Source organism: Ranitomeya variabilis, chromosome 2 (assembly GCF_051348905.1).
Source record: "Ranitomeya variabilis isolate aRanVar5 chromosome 2, aRanVar5.hap1, whole genome shotgun sequence".
Classification (NCBI taxonomy): Eukaryota; Metazoa; Chordata; class Amphibia; order Anura; family Dendrobatidae; genus Ranitomeya; species Ranitomeya variabilis.
The window spans coordinates 1,104,494,214-1,104,518,207 of record NC_135233.1 but is presented as its reverse complement, the minus strand read 5'-3'; the positions used below and the strand labels follow the sequence as shown (position 1 = coordinate 1,104,518,207).

The window sequence follows — 23,994 nt, the reverse complement described above, 5'->3', positions numbered from 1 at the left end:
TGACATCACTGTACAGGTATACCGGACGCCTGTATGTCATCACTGTACAGGTATACCGGACACCGCTATGACATCACTGTACAGGTATACCGGACGCCTCTATATCATCACTGTACAGGTATACCGGACACCTCTATGTCATCACTGTACAGGTATACCGGACGCCTCTATGTCATCACCGTACAGGTATACCGGACGCCTCTATATCATCACTGTACAGGTATACCGGACACCTCTATGACAACACCGTACAGGTATACCGGACACTTCTATGACATCACTGTACAGGTATACCGGACACCTCTATGTCATCATCGTACAGGTATACCGGACACCTCTATGACATCACTGTACAGGTATACCGGACACCTCTATGACATCACTGTACAGGTATACCGGACACCTCTATGTCATCACTGTACAGGTATACCGGACACCGCTATATCATCACTGTACAGGTATACCGGACGCCTCTATGTCATCACTGTACAGGTATACCGGACACCGCTATGACATCACTGTACAAGTATACCGGACACCTCTATGACATCACTGTACAGGTATACCGGACACCTCTATGACATCACTGTACAGGTATACCGGACGCCTCAATGTCATCACTGTACAGGTATACCGGACACCTCTATGTCATCACTGTACAGGTATACCGGACGCCTCTATGACAAAACTGTACAGGTATACCGGACACCTCTATGACATCACTGTACAGGTATACCGGACACCTCTATGACATCACTGTACAGGTATACCGGACACCTCTATGTCATCACTGTACAGGTATACCGGACACCTCTATGTCATCATCGTACAGGTATACCGGACGCCTCTATGACATCACTGTACAGGTATACCGGACACCTCTATGACATCACTGTACAGGTATACCGGACACCTCTATGACATCACTGTACAGGTATACCGGACACCTCTATGTCATCACTGTACAGGTATACCGGACACCTCTATGTCATCACTGTACAGGTATACCGGACACCTCTATGACATCACTGTACAGGTATACCGGACACCTCTATGACATCACTGTACAGGTATACCGGACACCTCTATGTCATCACTGTACAGGTATACCGGACACCTCTATGACATCACTGTAGAGGTATACCGGACGCCTGTATGTCATCACTGTACAGGTATACCGGACACCGCTATGACATCACTGTACAGGTATACCGGACGCCTCTATATCATCACTGTACAGGTATACCGGACACCTCTATGACATCACTGTACAGGTATACCGGACACCTCTATATCATCACTGTACAGGTATACCGGATGCCTCAATGTCATCACTGTACAGGTATACCGGACGCCTCTATGTCATCACTGTACAGGTATACCGGACACCTCTATGACATCACTGTACAGGTATACCGGACACCTCTATGTCATCATCGTACAGGTATACCGGACACCTCTATGTCATCACCGTACAGGTATACCGGACGCCTCTATATCATCACTGTACAGGTATACCGGACACCGCTATGACATCACTGTACAGGTATACCGGACGCCTCTATATCATCACTGTACAGGTATACCGGACGCCTCTATATCATCACTGTACAGGTATACCGGACACCGCTATGACATCACTGTACAGGTATACCGGACACCTCTATGTCATCATCGTACAGGTATACCGGACACCTCTATGACATCACTGTACAGGTATACCGGACACCTCTATGACATCACTGTACAGGTATACCGGACACCGCTATGACATCACTTTACAGGTATACCGGACGCCTCTATATCATCACTGTACAGGTATACCGGACACCTCTATCATCACTGTACAGGTATACCGGACACGGCTATGACATCACTGTACAGGTATACCGGACACCTCTATGTCATCATCGTACAGGTATACCGGACACCTCTATGACATCACTGTACAGGTATACCGGACGCCTCTATGACATCACTGTACAGGTATACCGGACACCTCTATGTCATCACTGTACAGGTATACCGGACACCTCTATGTCATCACTGTACAGGTACACCGGACACCTCTATGTCATCACTGTACAGGTATACCGGACGCCTCTATGTCATCACTGTACAGGTATACCGGACACCTCTATATCATCACTGTACAGGTATACCGGACGCCTCTATATCATCACTGTACAGGTATACCGGACGCCTCTATATCATCACTGTACAGGTATACCGGACGCCTCTATATCATCACTGTACAGGTATACCGGACACCGATATGACATCACTGTACAGGTATACCGGACACCTCTATGTCATCACTGTACAGGTATACCGGACACCGATATGACATCACTGTACAGGTATACCGGACGCCTCTATCATCACTGTACAGGTATACCGGACACCTCTATCATCACTGTACAGGTATACCGGACACCGCTATGACATCACTGTACAGGTATACCGGACACCTCTATGTCATCATCGTACAGGTATACCGGACACCTCTATGACATCACTGTACAGGTATACCGGACACCTCTATGTCATCACTGTACAGGTATACCGGACGCCTCTATATCATCACTGTACAGGTATACCGGACACCGATATGACATCACTGTACAGGTATACCGGACACCGCTATGACATCACTGTACAGGTATACCGGACACCTCTATGTCATCATCGTACAGGTATACCGGACACCTCTATGACATCACTGTACAGGTATACCGGACACCTCTATGACATCACTGTACAGGTATACCGGACACCTCTATGTCATCATCGTACAGGTATACCGGACACCTCTATGACATCACTGTACAGGTATACCGGACACCTCTATGACATCACTGTACAGGTATACCGGACGCCTCTATATCATCACTGTACAGGTATACCGGACGCCTCGATATCATCACTGTACAGGTATACCGGACACCTCTATGACATCACCGTACAGGTATACCGGACACCGCTATGACATCACTGTACAGGTATACCGGACACCTCTATGTCATCACTGTAAAGGTATACCGGACACCTCTATGCCATCACTGTACAGGTATACCGGACACCTCTATGACATCACTGTACAGGTATACTGGACACCTCTATGTCATCATCGTACAGGTATACCGGACACCTCTATGACATCACCATACAGGTATACCGGACACCTCTATGTCATTACTGTACAGGTATACCGGACACCTCTATCATCACTGTACAGGTATACCGGACACCGCTATGACATCACTGTACAGGTATACCGGACACCTCTATGACATCACTGTACAGGTATACCGGACACCGCTATGACATCACTGTACAGGTATACCGGACACCTCTATATCATCACTGTACAGGTACACCGGACACCTCTATGTCATCACTGTACAGGTATACCGGACACCTCTATCATCACTGTACAGGTATACCGGACACCGCTATGACATCACTGTACAGGTATACCGGACACCTCTATGACATCACTGTACAGGTATACCGGACGCCTCTATGTCATCACTGTACAGGTATACCGGACACCTCTATATCATCACTGTACAGGTATACCGGACGCCTCTATATCATCACTGTACAGGTACACCGGACACCTCTATGTCATCACTGTACAGGTATACCGGACACCTCTATCATCACTGTACAGGTATACCGGACACCGCTATGACATCACTGTACAGGTATACCGGACACCTCTATGACATCACTGTACAGGTATACCGGACACCTCTATGTCATCACTGTACAGGTATACTGGACGCCTCTATATCATCACTGTACAGGTATACCGGACACCTCTATCATCACTGTACAGGTATACCGGACACCGCTATGACATCACTGTACAGGTATACCGGACACCTCTATGACATCACTGTACAGGTATACCGGACACCGCTATGACATCACTGTACAGGTATACCGGACACCTCTATATCATCACTGTACAGGTACACCGGACACCTCTATGTCATCACTGTACAGGTATACCGGACGCCTCTATGTCATCACTGTACAGGTATACTGGACGCCTCTATATCATCACTGTACAGGTACACCGGACACCTCTATGTCATCACTGTACAGGTATACCGGACGCCTCTATGTCATCACTGTACAGGTATACCGGACGCCTCTATATCATCACTGTACAGGTATACCGGACACCTCTATCATCACTGTACAGGTATACCGGACTCCGATATGACATCACTGTACAGGTATACCGGACACCGCTATGACATCACTGTACAAGTATACCGGACACCTCTATGTCATCACTGTACAGGTATACCGGACACCTCTATGTCATCACTGTACAGGTATACCGGACACCGCTATATCATCACTGTACAGGTATACCGGACACCGCTATATCATCACTGTACAGGTATACCGGACACCTCTATGACATCACTGTACAGGTATACCGGACACCTCTATGACATCACTGTACAGGTATACCGGACTCCGATATGACATCACTGTACAGGTATACCGGACACCTCTATGTCATCACTGTACAGGTATACCGGACACCTCTATGTCATCACTGTACAGGTATACCGGACACCTCTATGACATCACTGTACAGGTATACCGGACACCTCTATGACATCACTGTACAGGTATACCGGACGCCTCTATGTCATCACTGTACAGGTATACCGGACGCCTCTATGTCATCACTGTACAGGTATACCGGACACCTCTATGACATCACTGTACAGGTATACCGGACGCCTCTATATCATCACTGTACAGGTATACCGGACACCTCTATGTCATCACTGTACAGGTATACCGGACACCTCTATGTCATCACCGTACAGGTATACCGGACGCCTCTATATCATCACTGTACAGGTATACCGGACGCCTCTATGACATCACTGTACAGGTATACCGGACACCTCTATGTCATCACTGTACAGGTATACCGGACACCTCTATGACATCACTGTACAGGTATACCGGACACCTCTATGTCATCACTGTACAGTACAAGACTATATGTAACAGCTGCAGGTGTGAATGTTGCTAATACACACAGTCCTGTACTGTAACACACTCACATCTGGACTGTTAGTCACATTCACACCTGTAGCTCTTACACATAGTCCTGTACTGTAACACACTCACATCTGGACTGTTAGTCACATTCACACCTGTAGCTCTTACACACAGTCCTGCACTGTAACACACTCACATCTGGACTATTAGTCACATTCACACCTGTAGCTCTTACACACAGTCCTGTACTGTAACACTCACATCTGGAGTGTTAGTCACATTCACACCTGTAGCTCTTACACATAGTCCTGTACTGTAACACACTCACATCTGGACTGTTAGTCACATTCACAGCTGTAGCTCTTACACACAGTTCTGTACTGTAACACACTCACATCTGGACTGTTAGTCACATTCACACCTGTAGCTCTTACATAGTCCTGTACTGTAACACACTCACATCTGGACTGTTAGTCACATTCACACCTGTAGCTCTTACACAGTCCTGCACTGTAACACACTCACATCTGGACTATTAGTCACATTCACACCTGTAGCTCTTACACACAGTCCTGTACTGTAACACTCACATCTGGAGTGTTAGTCACATTCACACCTGTAGCTCTTACACATAGTCCTGTACTGTAACACACTCACATCTGGACTGTTAGTCACATTCACACCTGTAGCTCTTACACACAGTCCTGCACTGTAACACACTCACATCTGGACTATTAGTCACATTCACACCTGTAGCTCTTACACACAGTCCTGTACTGTAACACTCACATCTGGAGTGTTAGTCACATTCACACCTGTAGCTCTTACACATAGTCCTGTACTGTAACACACTCACATCTGGACTGTTAGTCACATTCACAGCTGTAGCTTACACACAGTTCTGTACTGTAACACACTCACATCTGGACTGTTAGTCACATTCACACCTGTAGCTCTTACACACAGTCCTGTACTGTAACACACTCACATCTGGACTATTTGTCACATTCACACCTGTAGCTCTTACACATAGTCCTGTACTGTAACACACTCACATCTGGACTGTTAGTCACATTCACACCTGTAGCTCTTACACAGTCCTGCACTGTAACACACTCACATCTGGACTATTAGTCACATTCACACCTGTAGCTCTTACACAGTCCTGTACTGTAACACACTCACATCTGGAGTGTTAGTCACATTCACACCTGTAGCTCTTACACACAATCCTGTACTGTAACACACTCACATCTGGACTGTTAGTCACATTCACACCTGTAGCTCTTACACACAGTCCTGTACTGTAACACACTCACATCTGGACTATTAGTCACATTCACACCTGTAGCTCTTACACACAGTCCTGTACTGTAACACACTCACATCTGGACTATTAGTCACATTCACACCTGTAGCTCTTACACACAGTCCTGTACTGTAACACACTCACATCTGGACTATTAGTCACATTCACACCTGTAGCTCTTACACACAGTCCTGCACTGTAACACACTCACATCTGGACTATTAGTCACATTCACACCTGTAGCTCTTACACACAGTCCTGTACTGTAACACTCACATCTGGAGTGTTAGTCACATTCACACCTGTAGCTCTTACACATAGTCCTGTACTGTAACACACTCACATCTGGACTGTTAGTCACATTCACAGCTGTAGCTCTTACACACAGTTCTGTACTGTAACACACTCACATCTGGGCTGTTAGTCACATTCACACCTGTAGCTCTTACACACAGTCCTGTACTGTAACACACTCACATCTGGACTATTAGTCACATTCACAGCTGTAGCTCTTACACACAGTTCTGTACTGTAACACACTCACATCTGGACTATTAGTCACATTCACACCTGTAGCTCTTACACACAGTTCTGTACTGTAACACACTCACATCTGGACTGTTAGTCACATTCACACCTGTAGCTCTTACATACAGTCCTGTACTGTAACACACTCACATCTGGACTATTAGTCACATTCACACCTGTAGCTCTTACATACAGTCCTGTACTGTAACACACTCACATCTGGACTGTTAGTCACATTCACACCTGTAGCTCTTACACACAGTTCTGTACTGTAACACACTCACATCTGGACTGTTAGTCACATTCACACCTGTAGCTCTTACACATAGTCCTGTACTGTAACACACTCACATCTGGACTATTGGTCACATTCACACCTGTAGCTCTTACACATAGTCCTGTACTGTAACACTCACATCTGGACTATTAGTCACATTCACACCTGTAGCTCTTACACACAGTTCTGTACTGTAACACACTCACATCTGGACTGTTAGTCACATTCACACCTGTAGCTCTTACACACAGTCCTGTACTGTAACACACTCACATCTGGACTGTTAGTCACATTCACACCTGTAGCTCTTACACATAGTCCTGTACTGTAACACTCACATCTGGACTATTAGTCACATTCACACCTGTAGCTCTTACACACAGTTCTGTACTGTAACACTCACATCTGGACTGTTAGTCACATTCACACTTGTAGCTCTTACACACAGTCCTGTACTGTAACACACTCACATCTGGACTGTTAGTCACATTCACACCTGTAGCTCTTACACATAGTCCTGTACTGTAACACACTCACATCTGGACTATTGGTCACATTCACACCTGTAGCTCTTACATACAGTCCTGTACTGTAACACACTCACATCTGGACTATTGGTCACATTCACACCTGTAGCTCTTACATACAGTCCTGTACTGTAACACACTCACATCTGGACTATTGGTCACATTCACACCTGTAGCTCTTACACACAGTCCTGTACTGTAACACACTCACGTCTGGACTATTAGTCACATTCACACCTGTAGCTCTTACACATAGTCCTGTACTGTAACACACTCACATCTGGACTGTTAGTCACATTCACACCTGTAGCTCTTACACACAGTCCTGTACTGTAACACACTCACATCTGGACTGTTAGTCACATTCACACCTGTAGCTCTTACACACAGTCCTGTACTGTAACACACTCACATCTGGACTGTTAGTCACATTCACACCTGTAGCTCTTACACATAGTCCTGTACTGTAACACACTCACATCTGGACTGTTAGTCACATTCACACCTGTAGCTCTTACACACAGTCCTGTACTGTAACACACTCACATCTGGACTGTTAGTCACATTCACACCTGTAGCTCTTACACATAGTCCTGTACTGTAACACACTCACATCTGGACTATTAGTCACATTCACACCTGTAGCTCTTACACACAGTTCTGTACTGTAACACACTCACATCTGAACTATTGGTCACATTCACACCTGTAGCTCTTACACACAGTCCTGTACTGTAACACACTCACATCTGGACTGTTAGTCACATTCACACCTGTAGCTCTTACACACAGTTCTGTACTGTAACACACTCACATCTGGACTATTAGTCACATTCACACCTGTAGCTCTTACACATAGTCCTGTACTGTAACACACTCACATCTGGACTGTTAGTCACATTCACACCTGTAGCTCTTACACAGTCCTGTACTGTAACACACTCACATCTGGACTATTAGTCACATTCACACCTGTAGCTCTTACACATAGTCCTGTACTGTAACACACTCACATCTGGACTGTTAGTCACATTCACACCTGTAGCTCTTACACACAGTCCTGTACTGTAACACACTCACATCTGGATTATTAGTCACATTCACACCTGTAGCCCTTACACACAGTCCTGTACTGTAACACACTCACATCTGGACTATTAGTCACATTCACACCTGTAGCTCTTACACATAGTCCTGTACTGTAACACACTCACATCTGGACTGTTAGTCACATTCACACCTGTAGCTCTTACACACAATCCTGTACTGTAACACACTCACATCTGGACTGTTAGTCACATTCACACCTGTAGCTCTTACACACAATCCTGTACTGTAACACACTCACATCTGGACTATTAGTCACATTCACACTTGTAGCTCTTACACACAGTCCTGTACTGTAACACACTCACGCCTGGACTGTTAGTCACATTCACACCTGTAGCTCTTACACACAGTCCTGTACTGTAACACACTCACATCTGGACTATTAGTCACATTCACACTTGTAGCTCTTACACATAGTCCTGTACTGTAACACACTCACATCTGGACTATTAGTCACATTCACACCTGTAGCTCTTACACACAGTCCTGTACTGTAACACACTCACATCTGGACTGTTAGTCACATTCACATCTGTAGCTCTTACACACAGTCCTGTACTGTAACACACTCACATCTGGACTATTAGTCACATTCACACCTGTAGCTCTTACACATAGTCCTGTACTGTAACACACTCACATCTGGACTAGTCGTCACATTCACACCTGTATCTCTTACACAGTCCTGTACTGTAACACACTCACATCTGGACTGTTAGTCACATTCACACCTGTAGCTCTTACACACAGTCCTGTACTGTAACACACTCACATCTGGACTATTAGTCACATTCACACCTGTAGCTCTTACACATAGTCCTGTACTGTAACACTCACATCTGGACTATTAGTCACATTCACACCTGTAGCTCTTACACACAGTCCTGTACTGTAACACACTCACATCTGGAGTATTAGTCACATTCACACCTGTAGCTCTTACACACAGTCCTGTACTGTAATACACTAACATCTGGAGTGTTAGTCACATTCACACCTGTAGCTCTTACACACAGTCCTGTACTGTAATACACTAACATCTGGACTATTAGTCACATTCACACCTGTAGCTCTTACACAGTCCTGTACTGTAACACACTCACATCTGGACTGTTAGTCACATTCACACCTGTATCTCTTACACAGTCCTGTACTGTAACACACTCACATCTGGACTATTAGTCACATTCACACCTGTAGCTCTTACACATAGTCCTGTACTGTAACACACTCACATCTGGACTATTAGTCACATTCACATCTGTAGCTCTTACACACAGTTCTGTACTGTAACACACTTACATCTGGACTGTTAGTCACATTCACACCTGTAGCTCTTAGACACAGTCCTGTACTGTAACACACTCACATCTGGACTGTTAGTCACATTCACACCTGTAGCTCTTAGACACAGTCCTGTACTGTAACACACTCACATCTGGACTATTAGTCACATTCACACCTGTAGCTCTTACACATAGTCCTGTACTGTAACACACTCACATCTGGACTGTTAGTCACATTCACACCTGTAGCTCTTAGACACAGTCCTGTACTGTAACACACTCACATCTGGACTATTAGTCACATTCACACCTGTAGCTCTTACACATAGTTCTGTACTGTAACACACTTACATCTGGACTATTAGTCACATTCACACCTGTAGCTCTTACACACAGTCCTGTACTGTAACACACTCACATCTGGACTGTTAGTCACATTCACACCTGTAGCTCTTACACAGTCCTGTACTGTAACACACTCACATCTGGACTATTAGTCACATTCACACCTGTAGCTCTTACACATAGTCCTGTACTGTAACACACTCACATCTGGACTATTAGTCACATTCACACCTGTAGCTCTTACATACAGTCCTGTACTGTAACACACTCACATCTGGACTGTTAGTCACATTCACACCTGTAGCTCTTACACACAGTCCTGTACTGTAAGACACTCACATCTGGACTATTCGTCACATTCACACCTGTAGCTCTTACACACAGTCCTGTACTGTAACACACTCACATCTGGACTGTTAGTCACATTCACACCTGTAGCTCTTACACATAGTCCTGTACTGTAACACACTCACATCTGGACTGTTAGTCACATTCACACCTGTAGCTCTTACACACAGTCCTGTACTGTAACACACTTACATCTGGACTGTTAGTCACATTCACACCTGTAGCTCTTACACACAGTCCTGTACTGTAACACACTCACATCTGGACTGTTAGTCACATTCACACCTGTAGCTCTTACACACAGTCCTGTACTGTAACACACTTACATCTGGACTGTTAGTCACATTCACACCTGTAGCTCTTACACACAGTCCTGTACTGTAACACACTCACATCTGGACTGTTAGTCACATTCACACCTGTAGCTCTTACACACAATCCTGTACTGTAACACACTCACATCTGGACTATTAGTCACATTCACACCTGTAGCTCTTACACATAGTCCTGTACTGTAACACACTCACATCTGGACTGTTAGTCACATTCACACTTGTAGCTCTTACACAGTCCTGTACTGTAACACACTCACATCTGGACTATTAGTCACATTCACACCTGTAGCTCTTACACATAGTCCTGTACTGTAACACACTCACATCTGGACTGTTAGTCACATTCACACTTGTAGCTCTTACACAGTCCTGTACTGTAACACACTCACATCTGGACTATTAGTCACATTCACACCTGTAGCTCTTACACATAGTCCTGTACTGTAACACACTCACATCTGGACTGTTAGTCACATTCACACTTGTAGCTCTTACACAGTCCTGTACTGTAACACACTCACATTTGGACTGTTAGTCACATTCACACCTGTAGCTCTTACACATAGTCCTGTACTGTAACACACTCACATCTGGACTGTTAGTCACATTCACACCTGTAGCTCTTACACAGTCCTGTACTGTAACACACTCACATCTGGACTAGTCGTCACATTCACACCTGTAGCTCTTACATACAGTCCTGTACTGTAACACACTCACATCTGGACTGTTAGTCACATTCACACCTGTAGCTCTTACATACAGTCCTGTACTGTAACACACTCACATCTGGACTAGTCGTCACATTCACACCTTTAGCTCTTACATACAGTCCTGTACTGTAACACACTCACATCTGGACTATTAGTCACATTCACACCTGTAGCTCTTACACATAGTCCTGTACTGTAACACACTCACATCTGGACTATTAGTCACATTCACACCTGTAGCTCTTACATACAGTCCTGTACTGTAACACACTCACATCTGGACTGTTAGTCACATTCACACCTGTAGCTCTTACACATAGTCCTGTACTGTAACACACTCACATCTGGACTGTTAGTCACATTCACACCTGTAGCTCTTACACACAGTCCTGTACTGTAACACACTCACATCTGGACTGTTAGTCACATTCACACCTGTAGCTCTTACACAGTCCTGTACTGTAACACACTCACATCTGGACTGTTAGTCACATTCACACCTGTAGCTCTTACACACAGTCCTGTACTGTAACACACTCACATCTGGACTATTGGTCACATTCACACCTGTAGCTCTTACACACAGTCCTGTACTGTAACACACTCACATCTGGACTATTGGTCACATTCACACCTGTAGCTCTTACACACAGTCCTGTACTGTAACACACTCACATCTGGACTATTGGTCACATTCACACCTGTAGCTCTTACACACAGTCCTGTACTGTAACACACTCACATCTGGACTATTAGTCACATTCACACCTGTAGCTCTTACACACAGTCCTGTACTGTAACACACTCACATCTGGACTATTAGTCACATTCACACCTGTAGCTCTTACACATAGTCCTGTACTGTAACACACTCACATCTGGAGTATTAGTCACATTCACACCTGTAGCTCTTACACACAGTCCTGTACTGTAACACACTTACATCTGGACTGTTAGTCACATTCACACCTGTAGCTCTTACACACAGTCCTGTACTGTAACACACTCACATCTGGACTGTTAGTCACATTCACACCTGTAGCTCTTACATACAGTCCTGTACTGTAACACACTCACATCTGGACTATTAGTCACATTCACACCTGTAGCTCTTACACATAGTCCTGTACTGTAACACACTCACATCTGGACTATTAGTCACATTCACACCTGTAGCTCTTACACACAGTCCTGTACTGTAACACACTCACATCTGGACTATTAGTCACATTCACACCTGTAGCTCTTACACATAGTCCTGTACTGTAACACACTCACATCTGGACTATTAGTCACATTCACACCTGTAGCTCTTACACACAGTTCTGTACTGTAACACACTCACATCTGAACTATTGGTCACATTCACACCTGTAGCTCTTACACACAGTCCTGTACTGTAACACACTCACATCTGGACTGTTAGTCACATTCACACCTGTAGCTCTTACACACAGTTCTGTACTGTAACACACTCACATCTGGACTATTAGTCACATTCACACCTGTAGCTCTTACACATAGTCCTGTACTGTAACACACTCACATCTGGACTGTTAGTCACATTCACACCTGTAGCTCTTACACAGTCCTGTACTGTAACACACTCACATCTGGACTATTAGTCACATTCACACCTGTAGCTCTTACACATAGTCCTGTACTGTAACACACTCACATCTGGACTGTTAGTCACATTCACACCTGTAGCTCTTACACACAGTCCTGTACTGTAACACACTCACATCTGGATTATTAGTCACATTCACACCTGTAGCCCTTACACACAGTCCTGTACTGTAACACACTCACATCTGGACTATTAGTCACATTCACACCTGTAGCTCTTACACATAGTCCTGTACTGTAACACACTCACATCTGGACTGTTAGTCACATTCACACCTGTAGCTCTTACACACAATCCTGTACTGTAACACACTCACATCTGGACTGTTAGTCACATTCACACCTGTAGCTCTTACACACAATCCTGTACTGTAACACACTCACATCTGGACTATTAGTCACATTCACACTTGTAGCTCTTACACACAGTCCTGTACTGTAACACACTCACGCCTGGACTGTTAGTCACATTCACACCTGTAGCTCTTACACACAGTCCTGTACTGTAACACACTCACATCTGGACTATTAGTCACATTCACACTTGTAGCTCTTACACATAGTCCTGTACTGTAACACACTCACATCTGGACTATTAGTCACATTCACACCTGTAGCTCTTACACACAGTCCTGTACTGTAACACACTCACATCTGGACTGTTAGTCACATTCACATCTGTAGCTCTTACACACAGTCCTGTACTGTAACACACTCACATCTGGACTATTAGTCACATTCACACCTGTAGCTCTTACACATAGTCCTGTACTGTAACACACTCACATCTGGACTAGTCGTCACATTCACACCTGTATCTCTTACACAGTCCTGTACTGTAACACACTCACATCTGGACTGTTAGTCACATTCACACCTGTAGCTCTTACACACAGTCCTGTACTGTAACACACTCACATCTGGACTATTAGTCACATTCACACCTGTAGCTCTTACACACAGTCCTGTACTGTAACACACTCACATCTGGAGTATTAGTCACATTCACACCTGTAGCTCTTACACACAGTCCTGTACTGTAATACACTAACATCTGGAGTGTTAGTCACATTCACACCTGTAGCTCTTACACACAGTCCTGTACTGTAATACACTAACATCTGGACTATTAGTCACATTCACACCTGTAGCTCTTACACAGTCCTGTACTGTAACACACTCACATCTGGACTGTTAGTCACATTCACACCTGTATCTCTTACACAGTCCTGTACTGTAACACACTCACATCTGGACTATTAGTCACATTCACACCTGTAGCTCTTACACATAGTCCTGTACTGTAACACACTCACATCTGGACTATTAGTCACATTCACATCTGTAGCTCTTACACACAGTTCTGTACTGTAACACACTTACATCTGGACTGTTAGTCACATTCACACCTGTAGCTCTTAGACACAGTCCTGTACTGTAACACACTCACATCTGGACTGTTAGTCACATTCACACCTGTAGCTCTTACACACAGTCCTGTACTGTAACACACTTACATCTGGACTGTTAGTCACATTCACACCTGTAGCTCTTACACACAGTCCTGTACTGTAACACACTCACATCTGGACTGTTAGTCACATTCACACCTGTAGCTCTTACACACAATCCTGTACTGTAACACACTCACATCTGGACTATTAGTCACATTCACACCTGTAGCTCTTACACATAGTCCTGTACTGTAACACACTCACATCTGGACTGTTAGTCACATTCACACTTGTAGCTCTTACACAGTCCTGTACTGTAACACACTCACATCTGGACTATTAGTCACATTCACACCTGTAGCTCTTACACATAGTCCTGTACTGTAACACACTCACATCTGGACTGTTAGTCACATTCACACTTGTAGCTCTTACACAGTCCTGTACTGTAACACACTCACATCTGGACTATTAGTCACATTCACACCTGTAGCTCTTACACATAGTCCTGTACTGTAACACACTCACATCTGGACTGTTAGTCACATTCACACTTGTAGCTCTTACACAGTCCTGTACTGTAACACACTCACATTTGGACTGTTAGTCACATTCACACCTGTAGCTCTTACACATAGTCCTGTACTGTAACACACTCACATCTGGACTGTTAGTCACATTCACACCTGTAGCTCTTACACAGTCCTGTACTGTAACACACTCACATCTGGACTAGTCGTCACATTCACACCTGTAGCTCTTACATACAGTCCTGTACTGTAACACACTCACATCTGGACTGTTAGTCACATTCACACCTGTAGCTCTTACATACAGTCCTGTACTGTAACACACTCACATCTGGACTAGTCGTCACATTCACACCTTTAGCTCTTACATACAGTCCTGTACTGTAACACACTCACATCTGGACTATTAGTCACATTCACACCTGTAGCTCTTACACATAGTCCTGTACTGTAACACACTCACATCTGGACTATTAGTCACATTCACACCTGTAGCTCTTACATACAGTCCTGTACTGTAACACACTCACATCTGGACTGTTAGTCACATTCACACCTGTAGCTCTTACACATAGTCCTGTACTGTAACACACTCACATCTGGACTGTTAGTCACATTCACACCTGTAGCTCTTACACACAGTCCTGTACTGTAACACACTCACATCTGGACTGTTAGTCACATTCACACCTGTAGCTCTTACACATAGTCCTGTACTGTAACACACTCACATCTGGACTGTTAGTCACATTCACACCTGTAGCTCTTACACACAGTCCTGTACTGTAACACACTCACATCTGGACTATTGGTCACATTCACACCTGTAGCTCTTACACACAGTCCTGTACTGTAACACACTCACATCTGGACTATTGGTCACATTCACACCTGTAGCTCTTACACACAGTCCTGTACTGTAACACACTCACATCTGGACTATTGGTCACATTCACACCTGTAGCTCTTACACACAGTCCTGTACTGTAACACACTCACATCTGGACTATTAGTCACATTCACACTTGTAGCTCTTACACACAGTCCTGTACTGTAACACACTCACATCTGGACTATTAGTCACATTCACACCTGTAGCTCTTACACATAGTCCTGTACTGTAACACACTCACATCTGGAGTATTAGTCACATTCACACCTGTAGCTCTTACACACAGTCCTGTACTGTAACACACTTACATCTGGACTGTTAGTCACATTCACACCTGTAGCTCTTACACACAGTCCTGTACTGTAACACACTCACATCTGGACTGTTAGTCACATTCACACCTGTAGCTCTTACACAGTCCTGTACTGTAACACACTCACATCTGGACTATTAGTCACATTCACACCTGTAGCTCTTACACACAGTCCTGTACTGTAACACACTCACATCTGGACTATTAGTCACATTCACACCTGTAGCTCTTACACACAGTCCTGTACTGTAACACACTCACATCTGGACTATTAGTCACATTCACACCTGTAGCTCTTACACATAGTCCTGTACTGTAACACACTCACATCTGGACTATTAGTCACATTCACACCTGTAGCTCTTACACAGTCCTGTACTGTAACACACTCACATCTGGACTGTTAGTCACATTCACACTTGTAGCTCTTACACATAGTCCTGTACTGTAACACACTCACATCTGGACTATTAGTCACATTCACACCTGTAGCTCTTACACACAGTCCTGTACTGTAACACACTCACATCTGGACTATTAGTCACATTCACACCTGTAGCTCTTACACATAGTCCTGTACTGTAACACACTCACATCTGGACTATTAGTCACATTCACACCTGTAGCTCTTACACATAGTCCTGTACTGTAACACACTCACATCTGGACTGTTAGTCACATTCACACCTGTAGCCCTTACACATAGTCCTGTACTGTAACACACTCACATCTGGACTATTAGTCACATTCACACCTGTAGCTCTTACACATAGTCCTGTACTGTAACACACTCACATCTGGACTAGTCGTCACATTCACACCTGTAGCTCTTACACACAGTCCTGTACTGTAACACACTCACATCTGGACTGTTAGTCACATTCACACCTGTAGCTCTTACACACAGTCCTGTACTGTAACACACTCACATCTGGACTATTAGTCACATTCACACCTGTAGCTCTTACACATAGTCCTGTACTGTAACACACTCACATCTGGACTATTGGTCACATTCACACCTGTAGCTCTTACACGCAGTCCTGTACTGTAACACACTCACATCTGGACTATTAGTCACATTCACACCTGTAGCTCTTACACATAGTCCTGTACTGTAACACACTCACATCTGGACTATTGGTCACATTCACACCTGTAGCTCTTACACGCAGTCCTGTACTGTAACACACTCACATCTGGACTATTGGTCACATTCACACCTGTAGCTCTTACACACAGTCCTGTACTGTAACACACTCACATCTGGACTATTGGTCACATTCACACCTGTAGCTCTTACACACAGTCCTGTACTGTAACACACTCACATCTGGACTATTAGTCACATTCACACCTGTAGCTCTTACACATAGTCCTGTACTGTAACACACTCACATCTGGACTATTGGTCACATTCACACCTGTAGCTCTTACACGCAGTCCTGTACTGTAACACACTCACATCTGGACTATTAGTCACATTCACACCTGTAGCTCTTACACATAGTCCTGTACTGTAACACACTCACATCTGGACTATTGGTCATATTCACACCTGTAGCTCTTACACATAGTCCTGTACTGTAACACACTCACATCTGGACTGTTAGTCACATTCACACCTGTAGCTCTTACACATAGTCCTGTACTGTAACACACTCACATCTGGACTATTAGTCACATTCACACCTGTAGCTCTTACACATAGTCCTGTACTGTAACACACTCACATCTGGACTATTGGTCACATTCACACCTGTAGCTCTTACACGCAGTCCTGTACTGTAACACACTCACATCTGGACTATTAGTCACATTCACACCTGTAGCTCTTACACATAGTCCTGTACTGTAACACACTCACATCTGGACTATTGGTCACATTCACACCTGTAGCTCTTACACGCAGTCCTGTACTGTAACACACTCACATCTGGACTAGTCGTCACATTCACACCTGTAGCTCTTACATACAGTCCTGTACTGTAACACACTCACATCTGGACTATTAGTCACATTCACACCTGTAGCTCTTACACATAGTCCTGTACTGTAACACACTCACATCTGGACTGTTAGTCACATTCACACTTGTAGCTCTTACACAGTCCTGTACTGTAACACACTCACATCTGGACTATTGGTCACATTCACACCTGTAGCTCTTACACACAGTCCTGTACTGTAACACACTCACATCTGGACTATTGGTCATATTCACACCTGTAGATCTTCCATACAGTGCCAGACTAACACACTCATGTCTGCCTGTTCCAGGCCCATTAATATGTAGTTCTTATATACAGTCACAAACTGTAACTTACATTTGGACTGTTAGTCATACAACTTGATGGTCAGTCATAATCTGGCCAATATAGCCTTACATATTGTCCTAGACTATAACTCACATCTGCAGCTGTTATATACTGTCTTAGATATTAAAACAATCACATCTGGATCGTCACACCTGTAGATCCTATATACAGTTCCATTTTGGTGTCCATTTTAGTGGAGTCGGTATAAAATGGACCGACTGACTCCTATCATATATAATATATTGGGTACAGTAGTACAATGCAGGATGTGAAGTAAATCTTTTCAGAAGAATTTGGGAAAATTATGAAATGTCCTATAAATGTCTGTTCTGTTCCTTATCTAAGGATTGTTGCTCTTAGTGGAGATTAATCTGCGGTGCACTTTATTTCCATGTTACGTAGTGGCCAGTGCTGTGGAGTCGGGAGTCGTGGATTCAGGGAAATCGAGGAGCGGGAGTCGGAGGTTTGGCTTACCGACTCCACAGCCCTGGAAACACATTCACATCTGGACTATTACAGGCACAATCACACCTTTATCTCCTACATACAGTCCTAGACTGTAACACAACGAGATAGTTATAGTCATACAACGTGATGGTCATAGTCATTATCTTGCTAATATAGCCTTACATATTGTGCTAGACTGTAACACATCCGCAGCTGTTATATACTGTTCTAGATACTAAAACACTCACATGTGGACTGTTAGTCACAATCACACCTGTAGCTTACATACAGTCCTAGACTGTAACACACTCACACCTGGATTGTTACAGTCACAATCACACCTGTAGCTCTTACATACAGTCCTACACTGTAACACACTCACACCTGGATTGTTACAGTCATATTCACACCTGTAGCTCTTACATACAGTCCTAGACTGTAACACACTCACACCTGGATTGTTACAGTCACAATCACACCTGTAGCTCTTACATACAGTCCTAGACTGTAACACACTCACATCTGGATTGTTACAGTCATATTCACACCTGTAGCTCTTACATGCAGTCTCTGAATGTAACACACTCACATCTGGATTGTTACAGTCATATTCACACCTGTAGCTCTTACATGCAGTCTCTGAATGTAACACACTCACACCTGGATTGTTACAGTCATATTCACACCTGTAGCTCTTACATGCAGTCTCTGAATGTAACACACTCACATCTGGATTGTTACAGTCATATTCACACCTGTAGCTCTTACATGCAGTCTCTGAATGTAACACACTCACACCTGGATTGTTACAGTCACAATCACACCTGTAGCTCTTACATACAGTCCTAGACTGTAACACACTCACACCTGGATTGTTACAGTCACAATCACACCTGTAACTCTTACATACAGTCCTAGACTGTAACACACTCACACCTGGACTGTTACAGTCACAATCACACCTGTAGCTTACATACAGTCCTACACTGTAACACACTCACACCTGGATTGTTACAGTCACAATCACACCTGTAGCTCTTACATACAGTCCTAGACTGTAACACATCTGGATTGTTACAGTCACAATCACACCTGTAGCTTACATACAGTCCTACACTGTAACACACTCACACCTGGATTGTTACAGTCACATTCACAGCTGTAGCTCTTACATACAGTCCTAGACTGTAACACACTCACACCTGGATTGTTACAGTCATATTCACACCTGTAGCTCTTACACACAGTCCTAGACTGTAACACACTCACATCTGGATTGTTACAGTCACATTCACAGCTGCAGCTTACATACAGTTCTCCCCTTGAGAAAGGAAGGCTATAGAGCGGCGAAACGTGCGTCGGGGTGCCTCAGTCTGGGTAAGATGACCCTTTTATTCAACTTAACCTAGGTTGATTTTTGTGACCATATGTATTAAGGGGGCAGTATGGGAGAGGAATCCCCAGAGAAGATTCTACAACAGCCACTGGGCTATAGTAATTAATATCTAATGTCCTCCCTCTATTAACCTTTGGGAGCAGGTGGATGGACATTGTAGGTGATGGGGTCCTTAATATATCATGTTGATTGAAGCCCTTTAGTATTACATTTAGTACTGCGTGCAGCCAGTGTTGGTGTCCTTTTTAATCACACCTTTTAAATCTTATTTGTTAATGTATGTTTGATGGTCTTTTTCAATAAAGGTTGTTATAGAAATTTTGCAAAAAACTCCAATGTTTCTCCTTTTTGAATAAAATTATCATGGAGTGGTATGTAAGGAGCTAGGCATTAATTGCTTGGCATACTGAACAATATGAGTCTGGGTAGTTTTGCATTAGTCCCAGAATGTAACACAATCACATCTGGATTATTTCAGTCACATTCACTCCTATAGCTCTTACATACAGTCCTAGACATTAACACACTCACATGTGGACTGTTACAGTCACACCTGTACCTTACATACAGTCCTACACTGTAACACACATCTGGATTGTTACAGTCACACCTATAGCTCTTACATACAGTCCTACACTGTAACACACATCTGGATTGTTACAGTCACACCTATAGCTCTTACATACAGTCCTACACTGTAACACATTCACATCTGGATTATTTTAGTCACATTCACACCTATAGCTCTTACATACAGTCCCAGACTGTAACACACACACACATTTGGATTGTTACAGCCACATTCACACATGTAGCTTACATACAGTCCTACACTGTAGCACTCACATCTGGATTGTTAGTCACATTCACACCTGTAGCTCTTACATACAGTCCCAGAATGTAACACTCACATCTGGATTATTTCAGTCACATTCACACCTGTAGCTCTTACATACATTCCCAGAATGTAACACACTCACATGTGGACTGTTACAATCACAGTCACACCTGTAGCTCTTACATACAGTCCTAGACAGTAACACACTCACACCTGGATTATTTCAGTCACATTCACACCTATAGCTCTTACATACAGTCATAGACTAACACACTCACATCTGGATTATTTCAGTCACATTCACACCTGTAGCTCTTACATACATTCCCAGAATGTAACACACTCACATGTGGACTGTTACAATCACAGTCACACCTGTAGCTCTTACATACAGTCCTAGACAGTAACACCCTCACATCTGGATTGTTAGTCACATTCACACCTGTAACTCTTACATACAGTCCCATAATGTAACACACTCACATCTGGACTGTTACAGTCACATTCACACCCGTAGCTCTTTTATATACAGTCAGTGACACAGTCACAGCCACAAGTTGATGGTTACAGCCATAATGCAGCTGGTATGGTCTTAGTTATGGGGGTAATATGAGGAGCCACATCTGGACTGCTAGAGTAACATCCACACGTGAGTCCATCCGGCTGAATTTTGGGAGAAATTTCCCCTATCACAGCTAGAGTCAGTGTTATGGTGTAGATATCGGTACAGTCCGTCGTTTCCCCTTCAACATGAAGCCCACAAGTCTGCTCCAACAAACCAGAAGAAGAACACCCGGCAACTCCTGGATTCCGGCCCAATATTTGCTGCTGTTTACAAACAGACCACAATCGTAAAATGTGACGCCTCGGAGGGGTATCCCTGCGGCGTATATATGTGCAGCTATATACAGCGGGATCCCGACACCCTGCTGACAACACAGGGGCCCCAGCCACAACACACTGCCATACATAAACCAGAGAAGCCGGTAGAACGCCTGCCAGCGCCGCGGGGCCGGTGAAGCACCACCGTCACACGGAATCCCCTTTCCTGGCACAGACCCGAGAGACGGCGCTCATCCTGGAGGAGGATGCGAGCTCCATCCTTCTGCCTCAATCCCAGGACTCGCAATGTGTGTCCTCATTCCCTCCAGTCTCCCTGTCTCTTCACTTCCCCTAGACATCCCAGCCAGAACCTCAGGAAAAAGGTGAAGGGACATACCCATGAGCCCCGCTGCTGCACGGCAATGGATGCAGTCAGGTGTTCTGTCCTCACGCCCCCCCAGCGGACCCCACTCCACCCCCACCCTCTTCCTGATATTGCAGTTTGAGTGGAGGGAGGGGGCTGGATGGTTGGGGGCCAAAGGGGGAAAGAACGGAGAATTCTCTTTGTCTAAAACAGAACCTCACGTGTTCACGGCGGCGTTTTGTGGTTGGCTGAGGAGGAGGGGGGGAGCAGGGGAGAGCGAGCGAGGGAGGGGGGAGCAGGGGAGAGCGAGGGAGGGGGGAGCAGAGGAGAGCGAGCAAGGGAGGGGGGAGCAGAGGAGAGCGAGCGAGGGAGGGGGGAGCAGAGGAGAGCGAGCGAGGGAGGGGGGAGCAGAGGAGAGCGAGCGAGGGAGGGGGGAGCAGGGGAGAGCGAGCGAGGGAGGGGGCAGCGCAGGCTGGAAGCAGCACCGTCTGCAGAGCTAATGTGCCAGGGACACACAGCAGAGCCACCCCCTCACCTATACAGGGGCCCCCAACTTTACAGAGGACAGGGGGCCCCTCACCTATACAGGGGCCACCAACTGTACAGGGGCTCCCCTCATCTATATGGACCCCCCAACTGTACAGGGCCCCCCTCACCTATACAGGGGCCCCCAACTGTACAGAGGACAGGGGGCCCCTCACCTATACAGGGGCCACCAACTGTACAGAGGCTCCCCTCACCTATATGGGGCCCCCAACTGTACAGGGCCCCCCTCTCCTATACAGGGGCCCCCAACTGTCCAGTGCTCACCTCACCTATATGGGGCCCCCAACTGTCCAGGGCCCCCTCACCTATATGGGGCCCCCCAACTGTACAGGGCCCCCCTCACCTATATGGGGCCCCCCAACTGTACAGGGCCCCCCCTCACCTATATGGTGCCCCCAACTGTACAGGGCCCCCCTCACCTATATGGGGCCCCCAACTGTACAGGGCCCCCCTCACCTATATGGGGCCCCCAACTGTACAGGGCCCCCCTCACCTATACAGGGGCCCCCAACTTTACAGAGGACAGGGGGCCCCCTCGCCTATACAGGGGCCACCAACTGTACAGGGGCTCCCCTCATCTATATGGACCCCCCAACTGTACAGGGCCCCCCTCACCTATACAGG

The 23,994-nt window shown here is 45.1% G+C and overlaps 1 protein-coding gene across 3 annotated transcripts in view; it reads right to left on the bottom strand.

The window, feature by feature from the left end:
* Positions 1–23,994, bottom strand: part of DNMT3A (DNA methyltransferase 3 alpha) — a 206,130-nt gene that overhangs the window by 56,295 nt on the left and 125,841 nt on the right. The window contains exon 1 of one of the 3 annotated variants that reach the window (XM_077291893.1): positions 22,858–22,937. The exons of the other annotated variants lie outside the window; for them this stretch is intronic. The gene's annotated coding sequence lies outside the window, so the exon portion shown is untranslated. Of the gene's footprint in view, positions 1–22,857; positions 22,938–23,994 lie in introns of those variants that run through there. 3 annotated transcript variants of the gene reach the window in all.